The sequence below is a fragment of the Nannospalax galili genome, unplaced genomic scaffold, assembly GCF_000622305.1.
Source record: "Nannospalax galili isolate Female #2095 unplaced genomic scaffold, S.galili_v1.0 scaffold561, whole genome shotgun sequence".
Classification (NCBI taxonomy): Eukaryota; Metazoa; Chordata; class Mammalia; order Rodentia; family Spalacidae; genus Nannospalax; species Nannospalax galili.
Genome location: NW_008344825.1, coordinates 640,884 through 665,157, shown reverse-complemented (window position 1 = coordinate 665,157; position 24,274 = coordinate 640,884). Strand labels below are relative to the sequence as shown.

At 41.0% G+C, this 24,274-nt stretch overlaps 1 protein-coding gene and 1 pseudogene across 13 annotated transcripts in view; both read left to right on the top strand.

The window, feature by feature from the left end:
* The window catches only part of CUNH3orf67 (chromosome unknown C3orf67 homolog), a 273,967-nt gene that overhangs the window by 175,726 nt on the left and 73,967 nt on the right, over nucleotides 1–24,274 (top strand). The gene's annotated exons all lie outside the window — the stretch shown is intronic.
* On the top strand, nucleotides 14,643–19,029 carry LOC103740546 (annotated as a pseudogene).

Sequence of the window (24,274 nt, the reverse complement as noted above, 5' to 3'; positions counted from 1 at the left end):
GATAGATAGATAGATACTAGATCCACCAATGTTGTGTTAGAACTAAGTCTTGGAAACATTTGCTGACTTCTATTTACCTTCCTTTCTAAATAAGACTAAATTTTTATTCTTTTTGTATTTTTATTAAAAAACAATTATAAGTGTCATCACTCATTCACTAGTAATTGGGAACACTAGGCATTTCTCAGTGCCACTGGCTCTCTTTCTGGTCTTCTGTCCAAGGACAGTTCTTTAACCCTGTGGACATACTCACAGTGCCCAGCTGATGAAAGGAGGTGCTCTCTCAGTCAGTAGCTTACAGTAGGAAGGAGTACCTGCTGCCTCTGCTGAGGACACCGTAGGACTGTGGCAAGGACAGAGTCACACTGTCACCATCCGTTCTTTACCTCCCTGGGATTCCGAAAGATAACTTTTGCCATTATTTATAGAATATCTGTAAAGTGAGCACAGATTAAATTTAGATGTGGTTCACAACAAGAACTGTTCATAAGAAATCCTGGCCCCTCTGCAGTTGTCACTCTTTGCTGTAGACCAGAAATCTATTTCTCGGCAGAGGCTTTAAGACCCAATTTAAGGGCACCTTTGCCTTGTCATCCCAACTAGAACTGTTCATAAGAAATCCTGGCCCCTCTGCAGTTGTCACTCTTTGCTGCAGACCAGAAATCTATTTCTCGGCAGAGGCTTTAAGACTCAATTTAAGGGCACCTTTGCCTTGTCATCCCAACAACTTCTCACAGGAAGAAATAGTCATAAAATGATAGGGCAAGGCATCTTAGAGTTCACGTAAGAGATTTCCAGAGATATTAAGTGTGACATTCTCTGCTTTCGATGTGCTGATTTGAACTCAGCTGGCTTCTCCATCAATTCCTTGACATTAGCACGTCTGCATTTCTAACTGGGACAGTCTCCTGATTGGCCTCCCTTCTGACTGATACTAGTTGTTAGATCAGAGTGTGAACTCTAGAAACCCTAACAAGCTGGGTTTATCCATCCGTTCTCAGTAGGCCAATTAAATAATACTGTAAAACAGGGATGTTTTTCAATGAGCCTACATTGAGAACAGGACCAAATAAACAGGTCCCCTCCTAGTCCATCTTCAAGGTCTTGGAATGAAGTTTAGGTTTAAATAGAGGGCAAGAGCATGCATAGCTAAGCAGTCCCTTCAAGGTGTGGTCCTGCCCATCACCGCTGTCTCAGCTCCAGTCTGACAAGTTGTCAGGACTGTAGGAAATTTCTTCAGGAGAGACAAATTCCTCCTCTTGCTGGCACCAGGATCCCAGCCTGTTCCTTCTCCCAGCACGAGATACCTGAAGAAATCTAATTCTTAGGAACTATTGTTTCAACAGTCTGCTAGCCAAAGGGACACAAATGTCTCTCCTTAGACTATCCTTACTCCTGCCAGGAAGGACACTTGCACCATCTCAACACTGCAGACAGTACGTACAACTCATACCCATGCCTTCTAGTCGGTGTCACTGTGCTGTGTTCCTGCTTCAAATGACATGAGAACTCCTTGTTGCCTTCAAGGTAAAGTCCCCAGGCTGCAGGGATTATGCCGTGGCCAACCATTATGTCCTTACCATCCCTGTTGCCTAGAATAAGACTCTAACCATGAGGGGGGAGAAAGGAAGAGAGGCAGACAGCCTCTCTTTAGCTTCTAACTAAAAGCTCTGATAAATCTCTCCTGTGTCCCATGCTCAGCCTAAAGCAGGCTTTCCTCACAGTTAAACAGTCTTCACTTCCAAGGGAAAATTTCACCTTCAATTGTGATATTTATGCTGGATGTGTATGAGCACCAGGCATTCAGGAAGAAACTAAACAGTCCATTAGTCACTCAAATATTTTGAAATTGGTTTTGTGTGGTAGCTGGGCATTTGGTTCTGGGTGGCTATGAATGGAAGGTGAGGGGTGGTTTACTAAACTGTAAACTTTTGATGTCAGGATGTGGGTCAGCAGATACTGACTAATGTTTATGAAATGTGCTTGACTTTTCTGCTTTTACCTTTTCCTGATACAAGTTTATTTAACACTCGGTTGCTCATTTTATTTAAATAGAAGTCAAATAGGAAGACTCTACAGCACATACAGGAATGTAGTTGTTCCATTAACTGTTAAGGAACTTGAAAATGTACATGGAGAATGCAACATTTACAGAACAAAGTGGCCCCATAGTTCTCTTTTCCATCATTTGGATTCTTTTATGGACATTGATTTTATGTAATATAATTTCTCTTCTCCCAGATCTTAGAATTTTAAACTTTGCTTTCCTGTGGATAATCACAGAACTATATGCTTATAAAAATTTTTCTAGCTTTTACTTTCAGTTTTCCAAGCGATTATATTTAAGAGGATGTTCATATTTTCTGGAAAAATATACTTTCCATTAAAATTTTCGTGTAAGGAAAATAACTTTATGGAAAACGTTTCAGTATCTACTGCTCTTAAACAATAAAATTGCCTGACAGTAGGCAAAAGTACCTTGCTAAACCCGCTTGTACTTAGAATACCATCTCCTCATTTAAATAAGCTGTATTCCTTAAGTCTTATTTTCTCTCTTCCCACAGAGCTAGTGGAGCGTGCAGTCAAAGCATATAGCACTTAGATGCTCTAGGTAATTTGTGGATCCTCTTCTTTCAAACATTCTTTGAAATGAATGTAAGTGGATAGTCTTTAAATGTTCTCTTATTGCTCCTGAATAAAAAAATATGCCTTGTTCACACCAGATACCATACAGAAAGGCATTTTAGCAAATGATTTATGCTTATCAGATAGCTATTTTAGTCGCTCATAGTTTTTCTTTTCTTATTAAAGTAAAATATATAGCCTTATTCATAGACTATATGAACTTGTTACAAACTTGCACTCAGTACCTTATTTATCGGCAAATTTCTGCCCAAAATGATTTTCACTTTATTCCTCAATGTCGGGTAACTAAAGTATCTAGGTTCTCCAGTTTCAAGAACCAATGCTTCTGGGTTAGCCCAGTTAATTAGAGAGCATGTAGCTGCATGGTAGATAGTAGAAAGGGGCTCTCTGGAAGCAGAAACACCAGAAAGCTGGAATTCCTAAGTGAGGCAAATAGATAGAAACTACTTCCAAGTGATACATTGGGCAGTGCCCTGGAGAGGAAAATAAATGATATATTGTACACATAAGGATCTATTTATTAGACTGACTTCTGGGATCAGGGCCTGTATATCCCACAATGGCCCTCTGTTGCCTAGAGAGCTCAGCAGCTTCTTTCTTTCTTTCTTTCTTTTTTTTTTTTTTTTTGAGACAGGGTCTCCCTGTAGCCCCAGCTGTCCTGGAACTCACTATGTAGACCAAGCTGTCCTTGAACTCACAGCTTCTTAATCCAGGAATCTGGAAGCCTCAGAGCAAGAGGGACCAGTGATGAAGCCCCAACTGAGAGTGAAAGCTTCAAAGGTACTTGGAGAGTTGTTGGTGCAAGTTCATATTGAAAGGGCTAGGGATGTGTAATCTGATGTCCCTAGGTGATGAAAAAGTGCAAGCTTCCTCCTCCTCTCACACTACTCCCTCGAAAAGCAGAGACATCAGGGAGGGCCACCCACATTCAGTGGAGGTTTCCCCTTAGTTCCTGACCTACATGCAGAGCATTTCTGGAAATAACCTTCCAGATATATCTAGAAGTATGCTTTACCAGTTTTCTAGGCACCTCTTAATCCAGTCAAGTTATCAGCCATAGAAGAAGGAGTAGATCCTCAGAAAATTCCAGATCCCCTGATAAAGCAAAGGACCCTATCAGACCCATCAAATGCCAGCTTCAAAAGCAAATTTGGGGCTGAAGAGATGGCTCAACAGCTAAGCGGGCATACTGCTCCTGCAGAGGACCAGACTTCAGTCCAGCACCCACATCCAGGGGCTCACAACCTCCTGGAACTCCAGCTCCAGGAATCCTCCACCTCTGGCCTCCACAGGCACCTGCACTTGTGTGCACATACTTATACCCAGACACACACAAGTGCAGTACTTAAAAATAAAATTTTAAAAAGCATAAAAAAGCAGAACTTCCTTAAAAGAAGCCTGGGAAGAAAGCTAAAATGGATTCCAGAAGGTCTGCGTGCAGCTTCCCCGGGGGTTCCGTGTGGGCCAGACTTCCTGGTGGGCTCTGCGTTGGCGTACTTCTGGCACCTTTACAGCAGTGTCTATTTTTCATCATTTGGGTGATCAGTAATATATTTTCTTTCCCATTCAGATGTTTTAGTTCAGTTGCAGCAGCTGTTAAAGAGTATACTGCACATCCCAAAGATAATAGAATGCCTCATGTTTTTAATGAGAAAGATGATTATGTGATTTTCATCATAATAGTTAATTTTTATTTCCCAGTTACTTCTCATAATTTGAGTGATTGCTGCCTGCAAATTATAAATGAAGACCTTATTTTTGAGCCAAAAGCTTGCCAGTAAAATTGACAGATTTTTCAATAACAATCTACATTAGGAGCTATAAAAATGTCATTATTCTATTCAGTTTCTGGTCTCTCTGTAGCAGTTTTGCAAATAATAAATGACACAAGTGAAGGTTAACCGTAAAGCGGTGTCATCAGATAGATCCCGAGGCCAGTGATGTGGCTGTGTTCATGTCCATCAGATGGACGTTTTCCTTTCCGTTAGTGCCTTTCTCTCCCCTTCTTCATCAGCTATACTCAGAAACTGGAAAACAAATGAACTGATGCTCCAGAGAAAATCATACTCTGTTTTGGTTCAATTATGTTATAAGTAGTTTAGATTAGGTAGTTCCATAGCACAAGTCATGGACATCTACTTTTTTATCAGGAATAAACAGAAGTAGTTTATTGCCTTGTGTCCATAGCATTGTGCCAAGCCCCTCTCCATGAAGTATGTCATTTAATATCACAAAGTCCCTGAGAGAGGGGGATTCTCATCGTGCCTGCTTTTTAAACAAGGACTCTCAGGCTTAGAAGGGTTATGCAGTTTATTCAAGGGCAACAGCTGCCTTAGCTGAAGAAATGGACATTGAACCTGGATTCTCTACCCTAGAGCCTCTCAACACGCCATGCCGAATAAATGCATGTCGGTTCTTTCTAAAGATGATAACATCTTAAGAAATACCGAAATGTAAAACTGAAATGTGTGTTTACAAGAAAATAGAAAATCACTTCACCTAGCAAAAATGGATTTTTTTTTTTTTGTCGTAAGTTAGAATAAAAGTTGTCTATAGCTTTTGGCATAGTTTTTAATTTTAGAAACTGCTGGTAAAGCAATCAAAAGTGTAGCTGGGAAGGCATAGACAGGCGGATCTGTGAGTTCAAGGCCAGCCTGGTCTACATAGCTAGTTCCAGCCCAGCCAAGGCTATACAGTGAGATCTTGTCTCAAAGAAATAAAAATAAAAGGAAGAGAAAGGTGGGGGAGGGAGGGAGGGAGGGAGGGAGGGAAGGGAAGGTCATTGTTTAATGTAGTCGTATCTTCTTTGACTTTACTAGTGAACTTTACTGCTATTAGGTAGCCATGTAGATCATTCTGCAATGCTGCTTCCCTTGACAGTAGCCAATACTGAGCTGCCAAAACCAGACTCCATGCAATCCTTTAGGAAGCATCCCCATCAGTGTTCCCCCTAATTTCTTTTCTCCCACCATTAGATACAGTCTGTCTGCCATTCTATAGCCCCCCAAAAGTTGTTTATTTTCCTGTCTTGTATTTTTTTCTGTAGAAATACAGCCAGAACACAGAAGTAAGCCTGTAAAATGGGGGCATGAATGAACTCAAGGTGCGTGGCCAGCAGCATGGCACCCCGCCTGGAAAGTAGTGCTCTGTGTCACACGGGGAACAGCAGAAAGCAAAGGAAGAGAAGTTCAGAGAGAACGCTGGGGACTTGCTCTCACACGTTCTCTTCATTCAGGAGGCCTTTAGGTTAAGCCAGTTCCCAGAAATGCTTTGGATTGTTAGACTTTTTTTTTATAGTTTCCCAAGTTCAAAGCCCAAGTCTACCACATCTTCTTCCTTGAAGCAACCTTTTATTCCGGTTTGAGCTGAGGAGACTGACTCGGCAGCTGCTTCTAGGGATGAGCATGGGAAGGAGCTTTGTCTTTGATAAGGAATAAAGGCACAGAGGCCTGGCTTCCCATTTGTTCAGAGGTTTGGCATCAACGTCAGAACTCAAAACTAGGGCTGGAGAGATGGCCCAGTGGTTAAGAGCACACGTAGCTGCACTTGTAAAGAACCTGGGTTTGGTTATAACTCTGATTCCAGAGAATCTGACATCTCAGGCCTCTGCAAGCACCTTCACTCATGAGCACATACCTACACACAGACACCTAATTAAAAATAAGTAAATGTAAAACTCAGACTAATCCAATTGTATCCCTCACAGGCCCCGTAATCCTATGATCTGTGGTTCATGTTTGCAAATATGACTGTCTTACTTCAATAGGATATAAAATTACTGAAGGCATAAGGCAGTCTTACCCCATTTCAGAGTGTAACTGCAGCAGGAATGGAGTGTCCTTTCAGAGACACATTTAAAACAGAAGTTCGTGCTCATTTTTTGCAGTGAGTTCTAGGTATTTGCAGCTAAGAATCTGTGAAAGCAAGTTTCCTCAAATAAGGCTATGCCTCCTCCTCAAAGGGATCCCCCCAGGTCCCACAGACACATGGAGATGGCTTTATGTTTTTACTTTACCAACTTTATTAAAACTGTTCTCACACAACAGAATTCATCCTTTTAAAATGTTCGATAACATAACTTGTGTGTTAACAGTGTGCAGCCATCACCACTAACTTAAGGTAATTAAATAATTCTTGTCATCCCCAAAGAAACCCAGTATCCACTGCTGTCATCTGCCATTACCCTCCCCACCAAGTTCTGAACAACCACTAATCTAATTTTTGTTTCTGTGGATCTGCCTATTCTGGACAGTTCACAGAGATGCAGTCCTCAGTGTGTGGCTTTCTGTGAGCTTTGGATTGCATATACTTTTGGCTCTTAAAACTTAAGGCACTGTGAGCATTCGTGGGCACGTTTTCACATAGGCATCTGTATTCCATATTCTGGAATGTATCATCTTCATTGGAGTTGAATTGCTCCGTCACAGGAAATGGCATGTAACTTTACAGGAGCTGCCAAACTGTTTTCTGTTCCCATCAGCAATGTTTGAGGGTTCCAGTTCCTCTGTGTCTGCCTTTTGTATTTAAGCCATCCTCCTGGGTATGAAGTGGTAGCTCACTGATTTTGATTTGAATTTCTGTAATGACTCATGCTTTTTATCCATTCATATGTCTTTTTTGGATAAGTGTTTTTTCAAGATCTTTGCCTCTTTTTAATTAGATTATCTTTTCATTATTCATTTGGAAGAATTCTTAGCTTAGAGTTTACATAAAACTGCCTTACCAAATATATGATTTAAAAATATTTATTCGTACTCTGTGGGTTGTCTTTTCACTTCTTCATAATGTCTTTTGAAGCATGAAAGCTTAAAATTTGATGAACTTTTTTCTTCTGTTGCTGTGCATTTGGTAGCATAGGAAAAGCCATTGCCTAATCCACAGCCACAAGTATTTACTCTGAATTTTACTCTGAATTTCTCCTCTAACACTTTTATAGTTCTCTTAAATTATGTTTATAAAATTATGTTTATGAATGATGTTTTGAGTGTATTGTGAGATGGGGGAGTCTACCTAGATTTTTTAACATTGATATTGTTTCCCAGAAAATTTTTTGTAAAAGAAAACTAGTTTTCCCATTGACGTGGCCATGTGTGTTAAATGTATATATGACATACATGTATATACCCTCCGCCAGTGCTGTACTATTTTGATCACTATGACTCTGTGCCCTTTCCTTGTTTTAGCTAAGCTAGCTTGCTTGCCTTTTCATATGAGAATTTTGAGAATTCGCTTCTGCGTAACATGCAGGTAGGATTTGGGTAGAGATTTGCTGGAAATGGGTGAGATCAGCATCTTCTAAAGGCTCATGTTTTACAGGCTTGCTGCCCAGGGTGGGGCCTTTGGGAGATGCCGTGGGCCCTTGGGACGTGGGGTGTTCTGGGAAGTCTTACATCACTGGAGGTATCATAGGAGTCCAGTCCTTTATTTCTTCCTCTCTTGCCTCCTTCCTGTCTCACAGGCTCCCTGCCACTACTCTCAGGCACCCCTCCCAAAGACTTAAAGCAATGGGTCTGCCCACTCTTGGGCCTTCAGAATGATTAGTCAAATAACCCTTCTCTGCTGAGTTAGTTATCTCCCACGTTTCCATGTGTGATGGAAAGCTAACTAACACAGTATTACAACAAATGTCTACATGAGTCCTGAATTCTCCCATCCTACCATATCTTGCCTGCCCGCCCACAGCTCTCCTCACCATATCTCACCTGCTCGCCCACAGCTCTCACCATATCCCGCCTGCCCACACACTGCTGTCCTCACCATATCTCGCCTGCCCGCTGGCTCTCCACCTTTTGGCCTTTCCTGATTGTTCTTTCATCAGGGCTTCTCCATTTTCATGAAATTCTGACTTTTTTGTTAAACTCAGTCCTAAATATTTTATTCTTTTTGATAGAACTGTTTTCTTAATTTCACTTTGACCTGTTCGTTGATCTTGATTCCCTGATTTTGTATCTTATAACCTTGGTGAATTTGTTATTTTGTGGATTTCCATATGTAGGATCACACATTATAAAGAAAGATAGTATTTTTTTAATTTGCCTTTTATTTCTTTTTCTTGCTTTATCACCTTCATAAATTATCTTTATTTTTAATGGCATTTTTCTTAATTTTAGAGAATTTTGTACTCTGTCTACTATGGCCTTACTATTGAACTCTAACACAGAGAAATGAAGCTAGTCAGGATGCGTACTTCATGCCAAAAGAAATTTTGAGAATTGTCCTGGCATTAGAAGTCTTTCTGATATTAGAATGAACACAGCTTTGAAGTTACCATTCCTGGCTAGCATTCCTGTCCATGTATGTGGGTTACTGACGTGCTAGGCATCTCTACCACCTATGCTGTAAATAATAACTGTAGAGAGCCTCTGAAATAGAGAGCCTCTAGGTGATAGGGCATAGCTATGTGGTTCCCCTTTTAGATAAGAACATCTATTGAGTGCCTAAGGTCAGGTTTCTCCTTGGTGCTAGAGGTAAAACACTGACTAAGACAGATAAGGTCCTTCTCCTCAGGGGATTACATCTGTTGAAAGACAGTAAACAGCTGCACAGAATAATCTAAGATAAGAGTGTGGAAAATAAATGGTGTAATAGAGTGCCCAAGTTGGGCAGGATGCTAGACACTTTATTATCTGCCAGGTCATATTTGAACTGAGATCTAACGTTTACAGAGATGCTATCTGTGCAAATAACCCAGGAATAGTGCTGTAAGCACCAGGAACAGTTAGATACAAGGCTCTGAGGACAAAGCTGGGTTGTATGGTCAATGGGAAAGTAGAAGACAATAAGAGGAGGGTGGACTCTATTCCAAGTACAATAGTAAGTCTTTGGAGGTTGTAAGTACAGTATTGAGACGATTTCCTCTGGCTTGTCAGGAATGAATACAACAGGCAGAAACAACATTTTCCTGAGAGTTCAGTGTCAACACGAAGAAGAGAAGCAGTAGATGGCCAGAATGTTTGGAATGTAGGACTAAAAGGAAGGATAGAGGAAACAGGCATAATTAAGGATGACGCTAGGTTTGGAAGTTGAGTGTCTGGACCGATAGTAATGCTATTACAGTTGTGGAGGTTCCAGCCAAGTTGGACAGAATCACTGCTTGGGGCCTCTGGAGAAGGTGCAAATGGCAGGAGGCACATGGCGGGGCAAGTCCTTCTGTGTCAAGAGCTGTGAAAGACGATGGCAGAAGGGACTCAACTATTAACTTAGCCTGAAGGTACTACAACCTGAAGTTGCAGGTAGACAGCCATTGAAAATCTGTGCTCTAACCAAGTGACAGTGTGAAGCCACTTTATGACAAAGGAAAATTAAAGGTTCTTTAAAAAGGAGGGACAGAACTGTCTTTGTAATCCTTGAACATGGAAAGGTACTGCTAGGGATTCTTAAGGAATGTTTATGGAAACTGATTTGCTAACTGCTTGGCAAACTTCTTTGTAATGTTTTATTCATATTTTAATAGAGTTCTTTATTATTAAGCTCAAATATTTTTAATTAAGAAAGAAGTGCAGCCCTCAGGGTAACATTACAGCAATGTAGATAGCTGGTAATTAAACTTTTCTGCATATACAACTACATGCAGACATTACGAATGAATCCTTTTAAATCTGCAAATGCCATAATGTGCATCTTTAAGCAAACAAAGTAGACTTGGTAGCTCCAGCTTTAGGCTATTTGCTACTGAAGTAAGTACATGCTTGGTAGCTCCAGAAAATGTTTGACTTTATTGACAAATGGTTATTTTCATGAAAAAGAAACAATGGGCTATAGATTACAAATTTAGATCTTTAGGGGAAGGAAAATGTCTGACTTTCTGTAGGAAAAGAATTATAAACTAAATCATATAACTTTTTACTTTAATCATTACATTTTTTATATCAAAACTGAGTTATAGAAGGGTAGGTATGTGTTAAAGATATTTTAGGCTTGGTATAATCTGAGTAGTTTTTTATTTAATTTTCAAGCCATTTACAACAATATGTAAAGGGATTAGTTTCACTCCCTCCCTGACGTATCTGGGCCCAATATTAAAATAGGGAATAGCTATCATCATTTTACTAAAAAGTGATAAAAGTCTATGAAGTTGTTGCTCTACGTACTTAGAGAAAAACAAATTTTTAAGTTATTTTAAAATTTTTAAAAGCAATGTTCCATTTATATAAAGTTCTGCTTTGTCTCGGATATACTCTGTTCAAAAGGACGCCATCTGTTTCTCTTTGAATTTGCTACTGGAGTTTGCCATTTGCAGCTATTTTCCAACAATACCCTATTGTTTAAAGAATTTAGAGATGTGCTTCTGACCCCTCTCTTGCTTCAGCTACAACAGTGTTGCTTTGTTTCATAACACCTGTTTCAAGATCAGGTTCCCTGCATATTGTGCATATGGGCATCACCCTGGCCCATGTGCAGGTTCACTTAGGTGTGACTTGCTCTTGTTTGGCAGTTCCACCTAGTGCCATCCTGGGCCCCTTGATAAAAGGCTTCCCTAAATAGAGTCCCCTGTCAAGTCTACCTACATGTCCAGCCCGCCAAACGCTGGAGTCAGACAGACCTTCATGAGTCCAAGGGTGGCATTCTTACTTGTGTGACCTTGGGCTTGTTTACTGACCCCTTTCAGCCTCAGTTACCTCATCTATAGACCTGAGGAAAGTAATGCTTTGTTCATAGTGTAGTTTTGACTAGTCAATGAAATAGTGCATATAGACCATTCAGTCCATAATCCAAGGGGCTGTTTCCAATGTGTCTACCTATTGCTGAATAACCAGTGTGCCTGGCATTCTAAGACAAACAAAACCTTTTCAAATTCACAAAATTCTAGAAATTAAATCCAATGACTATTCAGCAACTGACTGCTCTCTGGTTATATGCTTCTTGTGTTTATGATTGAATAAAGTGCTAATGTAGAGTGAATTCATCTAGCTCTTCTATAGGGTAACATTGGTGTTTGGTTGGGGGTACCCTGAAGAGAGAAAAATATTTAGTAACAGGAGTAGAGTTTCTGTTCATTCCCCACAGACCACCTGCCAGTTCCCAGAGCTAGATTATAGGTGGCGGAGCTTCATGGTTGATGGGTAGAATTAAATTGAGGCAGAACTCATAGCAGTTCATAACCCTGAGTGCTAAATTAAGTTGAACATTCCTGCCAATTAACAGCTTTTGGAAAACAGTCTGATATTTGATGTTTTATCAAAATTTTACTCTCTCCTCTTCCCTGAAAAGACAAGGTCTTCATCTAAGTTTTTTCTAAGTTTATTGCTGAAACTACAGAATTCAGTGATTAAGTGACATTTATGCTGTCAGTAAAAATATTTGAATTAAGCATAGAAATTTCCCAGGAGGAACTTCCTCCTAACCCCTCAGCCTTCTTTATAGTTTTCAATCCAGATTCATGCTCTTGCTACAGAATGTGTTGTTTCTTCCACTTCTTACATCCAGTGTCTAGTTGTAGACAGAGGCAAAATCGTCTAGAGCAGAAGTTGAATGAAATAATGAGAAACTGGTGTGGTCCAAAATGTGAGCGATACTGTAGAATAGTAGAAGTCATTAGCCATTTGATATCTCCGTTACTGAGCAGCTTGGTGCGTGGACAGTATGCCAGCTACTGTAACAAGAAGCAGTTCGAGATTCCCAAAAGGAAGGAATTCAGGCTGGGGAAATGGTTCATCAGGTAAAGCTCTTGCCACACAAGCATGAGGTCCGGAGTTTGAATCCCCAACAGCCATGTAGATGCTGCGTGGGTGAGGCAGTCCACCTCTAGCCCCAGCATGTTCAGAGTCCCAGCATGCTAATGCTAAGATGGGCATCCTACTCATCAAGTGTTTACTGAAGAAATAGATCTCCGATGCCTTGATTTCTGTTTCAATTAGGATCTTCTTTCTTGCCATTTTCCTGCTTTATATAAGCACAGGGTCTCCTAAACATTCTGAGGTCTGAAGTCTTCGGGTGGCTTTCTGTGACCTTGTCTTCAGGATGCTGCGTGCTTTATCTTCAGTTCCCCAGTCCACACCTTTCTTAGACCGCAATAATTGTGTTTGTCAGACCAGAGCAGAAAGGCTTTGCGGTACACACTAAGGGACAGAGAAGTATCAAATCCTGAAGTTTTAGAAAACCAGGTGCCCATCCACCACAGTGAGCTGTGCCCTCCAGCTAGAGGCTCCCAAAAACAGTTTCCTGATCATGTGGCAACTTAACTTCTGCTGCCACTAAGCACACACAGGTGTTGATGCATTTGTCATCTCAGGTCTTAACCCCATTTGGAGTGTCCATCTTTATACTCCAGAAATTTCAGATTGCTTGCCTCTGCTGTTTTCTGTTTTTACACTCCGTGACTGCTGTCCTGTTTCTTTAAGTAATATTTCAAATCTCCATTTATTGAAGATAACATAGCCAAGGCTACTGTTACCTCGAAGATGCCGTATCCTTGAATATGAGGCTTCTTCAACTTGGTTTTGCCACATTCCTTCTAGTGTGTAGTTAATTGTTAAGCTCAGGAAGTACCTTGAACTCAGAAGATAGGTGCTGGAAAATTAAAATTTGTTTTTCAACTCACCATAAGGTTAATAAAAAGAATTCAGCTATAACTCTCAGAATTTTTTCTGAAACTTAGCAAGTTGACTATCAAGGCAAAAATGTATGAAAGTAAATTTCTCTTTAGATCATGGTTTAGAGTATTCTATACAAATATAGCACAGTAATATAAAAATCTTTTAAAAACCCTTGCCCTCCCAAAAAACAGGCAGTATATGATCCTGAATATTATTCATTTCCTTAACAAGGAATTAAGTTTGAGCTTAAAGATTATTTATTTATTCTTATGTGGGGGGGGTATGTCTGAGTATATATCGTGGGGGGGTGCCTGTGGAAGTCAGAAAAGGATCCTCTGGAGTTATAACAGTTGTGAGCTGCCTAATGTGGGTGCTGGGAACCTCTGGTCCTCTGCAAGAACAGTACATGGTCTTAACCACTGAGCCATCTCTTCATCTCCAAGTTTGAACTTAATTATCCAAGAATTCTCTACCTCAGACCTTTCAAGGGATTGGTGTGTGTGACATGGAGGGTTGTCGAGTGTGTCCACATGCTGAAAGTTCTGTGACGGACGTTTGGCAGTACTGGCTCTGGTTATGCTCAAGTCCATGTGCCCATCATTGACATAGGCCACTTGCTAAACTTTGACCAGGCTTTCTGAATGATTGGATCCTGATTTCTGTTGTGTGAGCTGATACCACAGCCTTTACACTTACCAAAGTTTTTCATGTTTTATCATGGCTTGGTCTTTAAGCTTTAATTTTCCCCTCGCAGGGTGGCCAAATATGTGCCCTTACAGCTCCTGTTTACGCCTCCTGTCTTCTCATTCTCATTGTTAGTTCCTGAGTTAGAATCCCCGATGAGTCAGAGCAAGGTCTGACAGGGATACATAGCTGGTTGGTGAAGAGCTACCCAGGACATTAACATACTGTATGTTATTACTTAACATAGCAATGTAGGGATTAAACACTGTATGCAGATGGCAATAGAAAGAGAATTATGCTCAAATTAAAATGGCAGTTAGAGTTAAAAATCAGCTTGGAAGAATGGACTTTCATATTATTTTTACTATCATACAGAGCTAAAAAAAAAAAAAACCAAAAATAACAATTTCTGAAACTTTCTAATTATAGCTACAAAACTCTTACTAATAAATACAAATTTGAAACAACCACTGACGCCCTGGTTATACTGACAATTTCTTTGTTTACTAGAACTGCCCAGAACTACAGAACTAGTTGACAGAGATTAACAAGGAATCACAGCCATGTAAATCCTTTTTGAGCCTTAGAGTTATTCACTGTGGTTGATCACAGAGCAGTTTCACCATAAACATATGCTTTGATGAATTTTCACAATCTAAACAAACTCACATAACCATTATACAGATCAAGAAAGAAGACTAGATCGAATGCAGCAGCACCTCTCAGGGTCTTCTGTGGTCTCCTCTCCAGCAGAGCCAGGCCTACACAAGAGCTCCCATGTCTAAGGAACCTGCAGTTGGCATTGATCTTGGCACCACCTACTCATGTGTGAGTGTCTTCAGCATGGGAAAGTGGAAATCATTGCCAGTGACCAGGGGAACCAAACTATGCCAAGCTATGTTGCTTTTTAAAATTTTATTTGTTATTTATTTTATGTGTCTGAGTGTATTGCCTTCATCTGTATAAGTGCACCCTTGTCAGGCAATGCCTGTAGAAGTCAGAAGAAGGCATCAGATTCCCCTGGAACTGGAGTTATAGATGGTTGTTAGCTGCCATTTGAGTGCTGGGACTCAACCCGTGGTCCTCTGCAAGAGCAGCCAGTGCTCTAACTGCTGAGCCATCTCTCTAGCATGCTATGTTGCTTGTACTGACAATGAACAATTGATAGGTGATGCTGCAAAGAAGCAGGTTGTGACGAACCCCATGAACACAGTGTTTGATGCCAAATGTCTAATCAGGCACAGGTTTGATGACGCAGTTGTTCAGTCTGATAGGAAGCACTGGCCTTTCATGGTGGCGAATGATGAAGGCAGGAGGCCCAAGGTTCAAGTAGACTACAAAAGTGAGATCAAAAGTTTCTATCCAGAAGAGGTGTCTTCTGTGGTTCTAACAAAGATGAAGGAAATTGCAGAAGCCTACCTTGAAAAGACTGTTACTGATGCTATGGTCCCAGTGCCAGCTTACTTCCATGACTCTCAGCAGCAGGCAACCAAAGATGCTGGAACCATCACTAGCCTCGGTGTACTAGAATTACTGGTGAACCAACTGCTGCTGCTATTGCTTAGGGCTTAGACAAGAAGGTTGGAGTGGAGAGAAATGTGCTAATTTTTCATTTGTGGCACTTTTGGTGTGTCAATCTGCCCTATTGAAGATGGACTCTTTGAAGTCAAATCTACAGCTGGAGGCACCCACTTGGGTGGAGAAGACTTTGACAACCAATGGTCAACCATTTCATTGCTGAGTTTTAGGTGCAGGAGCAAGAAAGACATCAGTGTGAACAAGAGCTGTCTGCAGTCTCCGCACCACTTGTGAGCAGGCTAAGTGTGCTCTCTCCTTTAGTATTGAGATTGAGTCTCTCTACAAGGGAACCAACTTCTACCCCTCCATTACCTAGTCTCAATTTGAAGAATTGAATGCTGAATTGTTCCGTGGTACTCTGGACCCTGTAGAAAAAAGCCCTTCAAGATGCCAAACTAGACAAGTCACAGATCCATGATAATTGTCCTGGTGGGTGATTCCACCCATATCCCCAAGATTCAGAAGCTTCTGCAAGACTTCTTCAATGGAAAACAACTGAATAAAAGCATTAACCCTGATGAAGCTGTTGCTTCTGATGCAGCTGTGAAGGCCACCATTCTGTCTGGAGACAAGTCTGAAAATGTTCAAGATTTGCTGCTCTTGGATGTCTCTCCTCTTTCCCTTGGTATTGAAACAGCTGGCGGAGTCATGGCTGTCCTCATTAAGTACAACACTACCTACCATTCCCACTGAGCAGACACAGACCTTGACTACCTACTATGACAACTAGCCTGGTGTATTCATTCAGGTATATGAAGCTGAAAGAGCCATGACCAATGATAATCTGCTTGGGAAGTTTGAGCTCACAGGCATACCTCCTGCACCCTGAGATGTTCTTCAGATTGAAGTCACTTTCAATATTGATTTCAATGGTATCCTCAATGTTTCTGCTCTAGATAATCATACAGGAAATAAAAACCATCACCAATGGCAAAGGTCACTTGAGCAAGGAGGACATTGCACACATGGTCAGGGAAGCTGAGACATACAAAGCTGAAGACAAGAAGCAGAGAGACAAAGTATCATCCAAGAACCCACTGGACTCTGTCCATTCAGCCTGAGAACAAGAGTTGAAGATGAGAAATTTCAAGGCAAAATCAAGGATGAGGACAAACAGAAGATTCTCGACAAGTGTAATGAAATCACAGTTGGCTGGATAAGAATCAGACTGCTGAGAAGGAAGAATTTGAGCACCAGCACAAAGAACTGGAGAGGTCAGCAACCCCATCTTTACCAAGTCGTACCAGAGTGCTGGTGGCAAGCCAGGAGGAATGCCTGGGGGCTTCCCTGGTGGCAGAGCTCCTTCCTCTGGTGGTACTTCTTCCGAGCTCACCATGGAAGAGGTTGATTACGTCAATCCAAGTAGAGATTGTTCCACAATAAAATATTTAAAGGACTCAGATTTACAAAGTTCTGTGGCAGTTTTAAGGTTGAGCTGCTATAGTAAATCACTGGGCATTTGTAATACTCAAATAAGGAACATGTGCCCAGGAAAGGAAATAACATTGTACTTTAAGTACAATGTAAGTAGCACTGTAAGTAGAAAATGCAGTGTGTTAAATAAAATTATTTAAAATTGGCACTGAAAGAGGGAGGGAGGGAGGGAGGGAGGGAACACAACTGCACCTCAAGTCCTGTTGTGTTTCCTCTGCCATGCCACTGTCACTTCCTCTGTCGCCTCCCACCTATCCCCAAGACTCAGTCTACCTGTCCTCTTTAATGCCTCCTTTCACAGCGTTTTGCTGGTGAGAGTCAATGGAGCACGCACTTCATTTGCTGCATGCTTTTGCACAGTGTGAATGTGACATCATTCATGATCAGTTTTGCTGGGCAAAGGGGTAGTTTTCATTTGGGGACTTTGCCTTTTGGTCAAATCTTAGACTTTTAATAGAATTTGCACAGGACAAAGGAAAACATTTCATACCGTAAAGTGCCAATTGAATTACAGCTGTTCTCACCCTTGTAGCTTTGGATCAGTACTACAGACTTCATTTCTAATACAGTTGTGCATAAGTATTATTTTCTAGTCTAGGCAATAAATTTCCAATAACATAAGCTGCATACGTCGGGCTTGCCCCACGTGTTTCTGCCTGAGGGTTGGAATATACTGTAGTATGACCCATCTTAAAGGCCCAACTTAGATACCACCTCCTCCACGAAGCCTTAGCTAATCCCTATACACACTGATGCTATGATTTGTATTATGTCCTAACAACCACCATCCCCTTTAGGGGAAGCAGTACCTAAATATTCTTACTGAAACTTAAAGTAATACAGAGACAGGTAGTAGACTTTCTTTCTTTTTTTTTTTTTTATACTGTGCTGAGCATAGAACTCAGGGTCTCATCCATGGTTAGACAAGCACTCTACCACTGAACTATACCCCACCCCTTGACTGGCCTTGCATTCGGAGTTGTACGTGATGTTCCTGCTATGCACTGAGAGTCAGGCGGAGTCACAGTGCAAACTTGATTGTGAAAGAGAGTCTTGAAGATTGTATGAGCTCTAGAGGAGGAAGAACGTCACGCCTCCCATCTAGAAAGGAGGGGTGAGTTTCTTGGTCTGATTATCCTCTATGATCATGGCTCACTTTCCTCCAACTAAATTTAGGCTTGTGTCTAAATTTAAGCTCACAAAATTCTATAGAAAGATATTTAATCTATTCTGCCCTAAAATTTTGAAAGCAGAAAATAACAAAGGGCATTAAGTTGAAAGGTTGCTTTGTTCGTTGCATTTTTCTGTCTGCTGGAGCTATTTTTCTGTTTATCCATCATCAAGACTGTGTGCTTATTAATGTGACACTTGAACATAAGCTGCCTTAAGCCCTGTCGTTCCTCCAGAGCTCCCATTTGCTCTGCCGGTTATAAGGCAACCACGTCTTCATGCCTTGCAACTTCACCGGCCTACACTCCTAATATCTGAAGAAAACTCATTGAAAATCATGACTCGAAAGACTTAGCGAGCAAAGAACTTGCAGGGAGTCTGAGCACAGATGAACTGTGTAGCTTTCTGCCCATTGCTTCATTCTAAAACAAGTCTGACTAACAACATCTCCCTTCTTTCCTCTAAGCATATTTTGAGACAAAAAACTGGGTCATAGCTAGCATGTTGAGCCCTTCAGAGGTAGAATTACACAAGACACTTTCCCTCCCAGTAGTTGTGGGACATAGTTAGACAACTTGTGTTGGATTTCCTTTTGATATGAAGACTGTACTGCAGGCCTCCTTTAAAATAATAATAAATGACATAGCTTTTCTAGTGATGTTGCTATGGCTTAAGAGATTGCAAATCAAACCAGTCTTGGAGAACTAAGTTAACTACCTTTCTGCCACCAGTTGCTCTATTTGTGACCCTGGAAGAAACTGCTTCCTTCTCTCTTCCTTCCTTCCTTCCTTCTCCTTCTCTCAACACCTTTCCAGAGTGTTGTCAGAATGCATTTTATTTCTGTATAAAATAAAATCACGGAAATGCATAGAGTTCCAAGCAAGCTTAACGTGAAAGACCCTGGTTTGGACATGGGTTTCAGCATTTTTGGAATGAATTAATGACTCAATCTATCTTGTTTCTAGCACTGCAGATACGGTAGTGGCCAGGCCAGCTAGTCCTCGGTGTTTGTTTCAGTGCTACCCGTGGTGCAGCGAATCCTTCTGAAGGCCGCCAGTTCCACTGCCAGCAAACTTAATCACTATCAAATGTCACCTTAGATTTGTGTGCAGCTTTCTCTACTTCTGTTGGACAGTTAATGATAGTTAATCACTCGTGAGCTGCAACGCTCAAGCATCCTAGTCATCTCTGTGCTGCGGCTCTCACAGAACATTGTGGGTCCCAGGCTGCCTGTCAGGACCCCTTGCAGACCATGAGCTCCGTGAGGACAGAGCTGCATCTTGACACCTTGTGCTCGCAGCTCCTAGTGTGGCTCAAACATGAAAAACTGGAAAGACGGGGACAGAGAAAATGAGGGGAAACTGTAGCAGTACCAGTACACATAGTGACTGCCCACTCAGAAGCCTGCTGAAGGGACGTTTTCACACTGAACCATGTATGCCAAAGACAACCCCCTCAGATTCAGCAAGGAAAGTTTAAAATTGCCTCCATTTTTATCTCAGCTGTCTTTTATTTCTGTTTTTATGTATGTTTTGCATTGTGCATATAATTTTAATATAATACCTAAGTTTAATTTGCAAATAAAATATAATTAGAAGATGTATTTGTCAGCTATGATTATAACAAATACCTAAGATAATCAAATTATAACAAATACCTAAGATAATCAGCTTTTAAAGAAAAAAGGTTTGGGCTGGCAAGATGGCTCAGCCGATATAGGTGCTTCCCGCCAAGCCTGACAACCCGTTTGATCCTTGTTCTCAAATCTACACACACACTAAATCAATATAAAAGAAAAAAAAGAAAAAAGGTTTATTTTAGCTCACAGTTTGGGGGTCTCACAGTCCATGATTGGTTGGGCCCATTGTTTTAAGCCTTTTAGGTGTGACAGCACATATGGCAGGAGCACATGACAACTATTCACCTCATGGCCAGGATGCTAAGAGAGAAGAGAAAGACATGGGGGAATCCTGCCGTCTTCTTTAAGAGCATGGCCAGTGACCTAAGACCTCGCCCTAGCCCCACTTCTTAAAGATTCCACTCATGGGGGCTAGTGAGATGACTCACTGGGTAAAAGTGCCTGCTGCACAAGCCTGGCCCCTGAAAGAATCAACTCCACAGAAGTTGCCCACTGGCCTCCATTTATGTGCCACAGCACAAGCACGCGCGCGTGCGCGTGCACACACACACACACACACACACACACACACAGAAGTTCCTCTCCTTTCTTGTAAAGCCCTGTGCTGGGGACCATGCCTGTAACATGAGAGCTTTTGGCTACTATGTAAGATCTAAACTACAGTATTTTCTGATAAAAGTCTCAAATGATGAGTCTGGATACCACTTAGTATAGCAGTTGGTGAGGTACTTGCCAAGAATCTGTGATGTATTACTTAGCCCATCAAAAATTCCTTGAAGTACTCTGTGGTCTCCACTTTCCAGATGAAGAAACTGGGGCATATAGAGGTTAGATAATTTCCTCAGACAAATACAGCTGGAAAATGGCAGAACAAGGGCCTGGACTTAGATCTGACTGAACCACTCCACCTGCTTTCTTGCTTACACAGGATTGTTGTTCAGACACACTTACAGGCCTGTGAATTAAATCAAAGAAATTGGATGCATGAATCAATAATACTGTAGATAATTTCTTCTTAAAGAGTTGAAAATTTGAAGTGCCATGTTTTACTGTAAAAGCCTGTCTTGGCAATGACAAGCCAGGGACTGACTGACATACCAATGCAGCGCACTGGAATGTTCTGCTGCTTTCCTGAAGTAAAGGGCAGCACGTTTCTAGTTCACTGTTGCACTCAAAGGTAAACAGGTGGTCTTCCCTGCCACCTCTGGTTACCAAGACTTTTTTTTTAATTTTATGTGTACGAGTGTATTGCCTGCATGTATGAGTGCATCCGTGTCATGCAATGCTGCAGAGGTTAGAAGAGGGCTTCGGATTCCCCTGGAACTGGAGTTAAGGACCATTCGTAGCCATGTGGGTGCTGGAAATTGAACCCGGGTCCTCTGCAAGAGCAGTCGGTGCTCTTAACTGCTGAGCCATCTCTCCAGCTCCCCAAAACTTTTTTTAAATGAGGCATAATTCGTGGACCATAAAATTTGTCTTTTTAAAATAGACAATTCGGGAGTTTTAGTATACCACCATTGTGACCTGTTTTCAGAACAGTTTCATCACCCCCAAAAGAAGATATACCCCCATTAGCACTTCCTTCCATTCCTTTTTCCAGCCCCTGGCATCTCAATCCACTTTCTACATCTAGGCATATACCTACTCTAGGCTTTCATATAATGGAATCACATGATCTGTGGCCTTTCATTGTGCTGCTTTCATGCAGCTTAATATTTTCAAGGTTCGTCTAGACCAGAACATGTAACTATCCTGAATTACATTATATTGAATGGATTAACAAAAGTCCACTGATGGGTATTTGGTTATTTTCACCTTTTGACTATCAGAAATAGTGCTGTTCTGAACATGTGCACAAAGATTTGGGAGTTTTGTTTGTAAACATGGATTTTCAGTTCTTATGGTATATTTGAAGGAGTGAAATGCTGGGTCTCATGAACACTCTATATTTATCATTTTGAGAAATTGCAAAATTGTTTTTCCAAACTAGCTGCACCATTTTACATTCTCACCCAGCAGCATCCGAGGGTTCTGATTTTTCCACATTTGCCAACACTTTTTAATATCTTGTCTTTTTACTATAATCATCCCAGAGAACTGAGGGAAATCTTGTAGTTTTGAGTTCTTTATCTGATGCTGAGCATCTTTTCCTGTGCTTACTGTCACCTCACTACTTATTGTGAATCTGATGCTTCCCTTTTTTAGTGTTTTTTTTCCCCTCAGAGTATGAATGTTGTTCTTCTTGTAATATTTTCTTTTCACAAGAACTCTCCCAAAGCTTCTTAAATACCTGTTAATCCTCCTAAAGATTACCTTGCCTTACTACATTGGAACAAAGGGAATAATCCATCATGAAGACATAACTATTGTAAATGCATGTGAACCAAAGTTGGGGCTTCTGATTGCACAAAACAAAACTGTGCTGGATAGCTTTAGTGTCAACTTGACTCACCTGGGTTGAAGGAGCCTCAATTGGGGAATTTCCTTCATTGGACTGGCCTGTGGCCATGTCCATGGGGCATCTTCTTGATTGTTGAGTGATGTGGGAGGGGCCTACTGTGGGTGGTGCCACCCCTGGGCAGGTGGGCCTGTGTTACATAAGAAAGCAGGCTGAGCAGGGGCCAGGGGAGCAAGCCAGTAAGCAGTGTTCCTCCGTGGCCTGTGCTCCAGCTCCGGCCTCCAGGTTCCTGCCCTGAGTTCCTCCCTTGGGCCCCCTAATGAACTGTGACCCAGGAGATGTAAGACAAACCCATTCCTCCCCATGCTGGTACTGGTCAGAGTTTTATCATAGCCATGAAGAAACAAACTAGGACAAAAACTAATGGGAATAAAAGGTGAGCTAGTTCCTGGTACAATAACAGTGGGTGTCTCCAGTGCTCAACTTTTACCTTTAGCTAAGCAGTCCAAACTAAACATCAAAGAAACTTTCAGATAAAATGCACCATAAATCAAATGGACGTACCAAGTATCTATAGGATATTTCATGAAATAGAATACACATCGAACCTTCTCTGAACTAGACCACAGTCTAGGTCATAAAGCAAGTTCAAACAAATTTAAAAGAACTAAAATGATTCCTTACCTATTATCAGATTATAATAAAATAAAACTGGAAAGTAATAACAAGATAAACTACACAAATATTTGTATGCTGAACAATATGCTCTTGAATCACCCAGTGGGTCATTGAAGGAATCAGGTAAGAAATTTCCTAGAATCAAATGAAAATGAGAGCACAACCTAGCAATGCCTTTCAGTCCAGTTAAGGCAGTCCTCAGAGGAAATCTTATAGCCACAAGCACTTGAAAGGAAAATTCAAGAGACCTCAAATAAGTGACCCCATGAAGCATCTCAGAGACTCAGAAAACAAGAAACAGCAAAGAAACCGTTCAGCATAGTAAAGAGACAGCCTACAGAATGGAAAAGGTATCTGCCAATTAGACATAAACCTTAGATTGGTATCTAGAATATATAAAGAATGGTAAAAGCGTAAGCATCAAAAAGAAACAAATCATCCATTCAATAAATGAGTTAATGAACCGAATAGGCACTTCTCAAGAGTACACAACAAGCAGAAAATAAATATTCGAAAAATTCAATATCCTAGTTATCACGAAATGCAAATTAAAACTGCTTTGAGGGGACTGGAGGGATGACTCAGTAGTTAAGAACACTTGCTGTTCCTCCAGCGAACCTGGACTCAGTTCTGAGCACCCATATGGCAGCTAACAACTGTCTGAAACTCCAGTTCCAGGGAATCTGACACCCTCTTCTGACCTCTGCAGACATTGCACACACATAGCACACTTACATATATTCAGGCAAAACACTTGTACGCACAAAACAAAAATAATAAATTTTTTAAAACTGCTTTGAGATTCCATCTTACCCTATCAGAATGATTATCATGAAGAAAACAATAACCCTTATAAACTGCTGGTGGGAATGTAAACTAGTCCAACCACTATGGAAGCCAATGTGGAAGTTCCTCAAAAAACTAGGCCCTGGTTATACTCCTGGGTGTACCCAAGAGATCCTGAGTTCAAGTACTACAGACACTTGTACATCCATGCTTACAGCTGTGCTCTTCACAACAGCCAAGAAATGGAACCAGCCTAGGTGTCCATCAGCAGATGAATGGGTAAAGAAAACACAATCAAATTTTACTCAGCCCTAAAGGAAAATATAATCATGGCAATTGCAGGATAAATGGAAATAGAGATTATGTTAAGTAAAATAAAACTACATTTTCTCTCCTATATGGGCTTACAGGTGGGGAGGGGAGAGAGAGAGAGAGAGAGAGAGAGAGAGAGAGACCATGAGAAGGAAAGGAAGAGATCTTAAGGAGAGGGAACGGAGAAAAATGAGAGAATAATGCAGGGCTGTGACATGAAAGCACTCAAAGGGGGCTGTATTTGTCATGGAAAATGTATATAGTGTTATAATGAGATTTCTGTATCTAGTGAACAAAGTCAAGAGCGAGATGATGAATAGAAAAATGTTTGTAATATTGCACCGGGATAATGCCCTCAATGTGTAAGGAAGTTTTATAAATCAATAAGAAAATTTGACATGAGTTTTTTAAAAT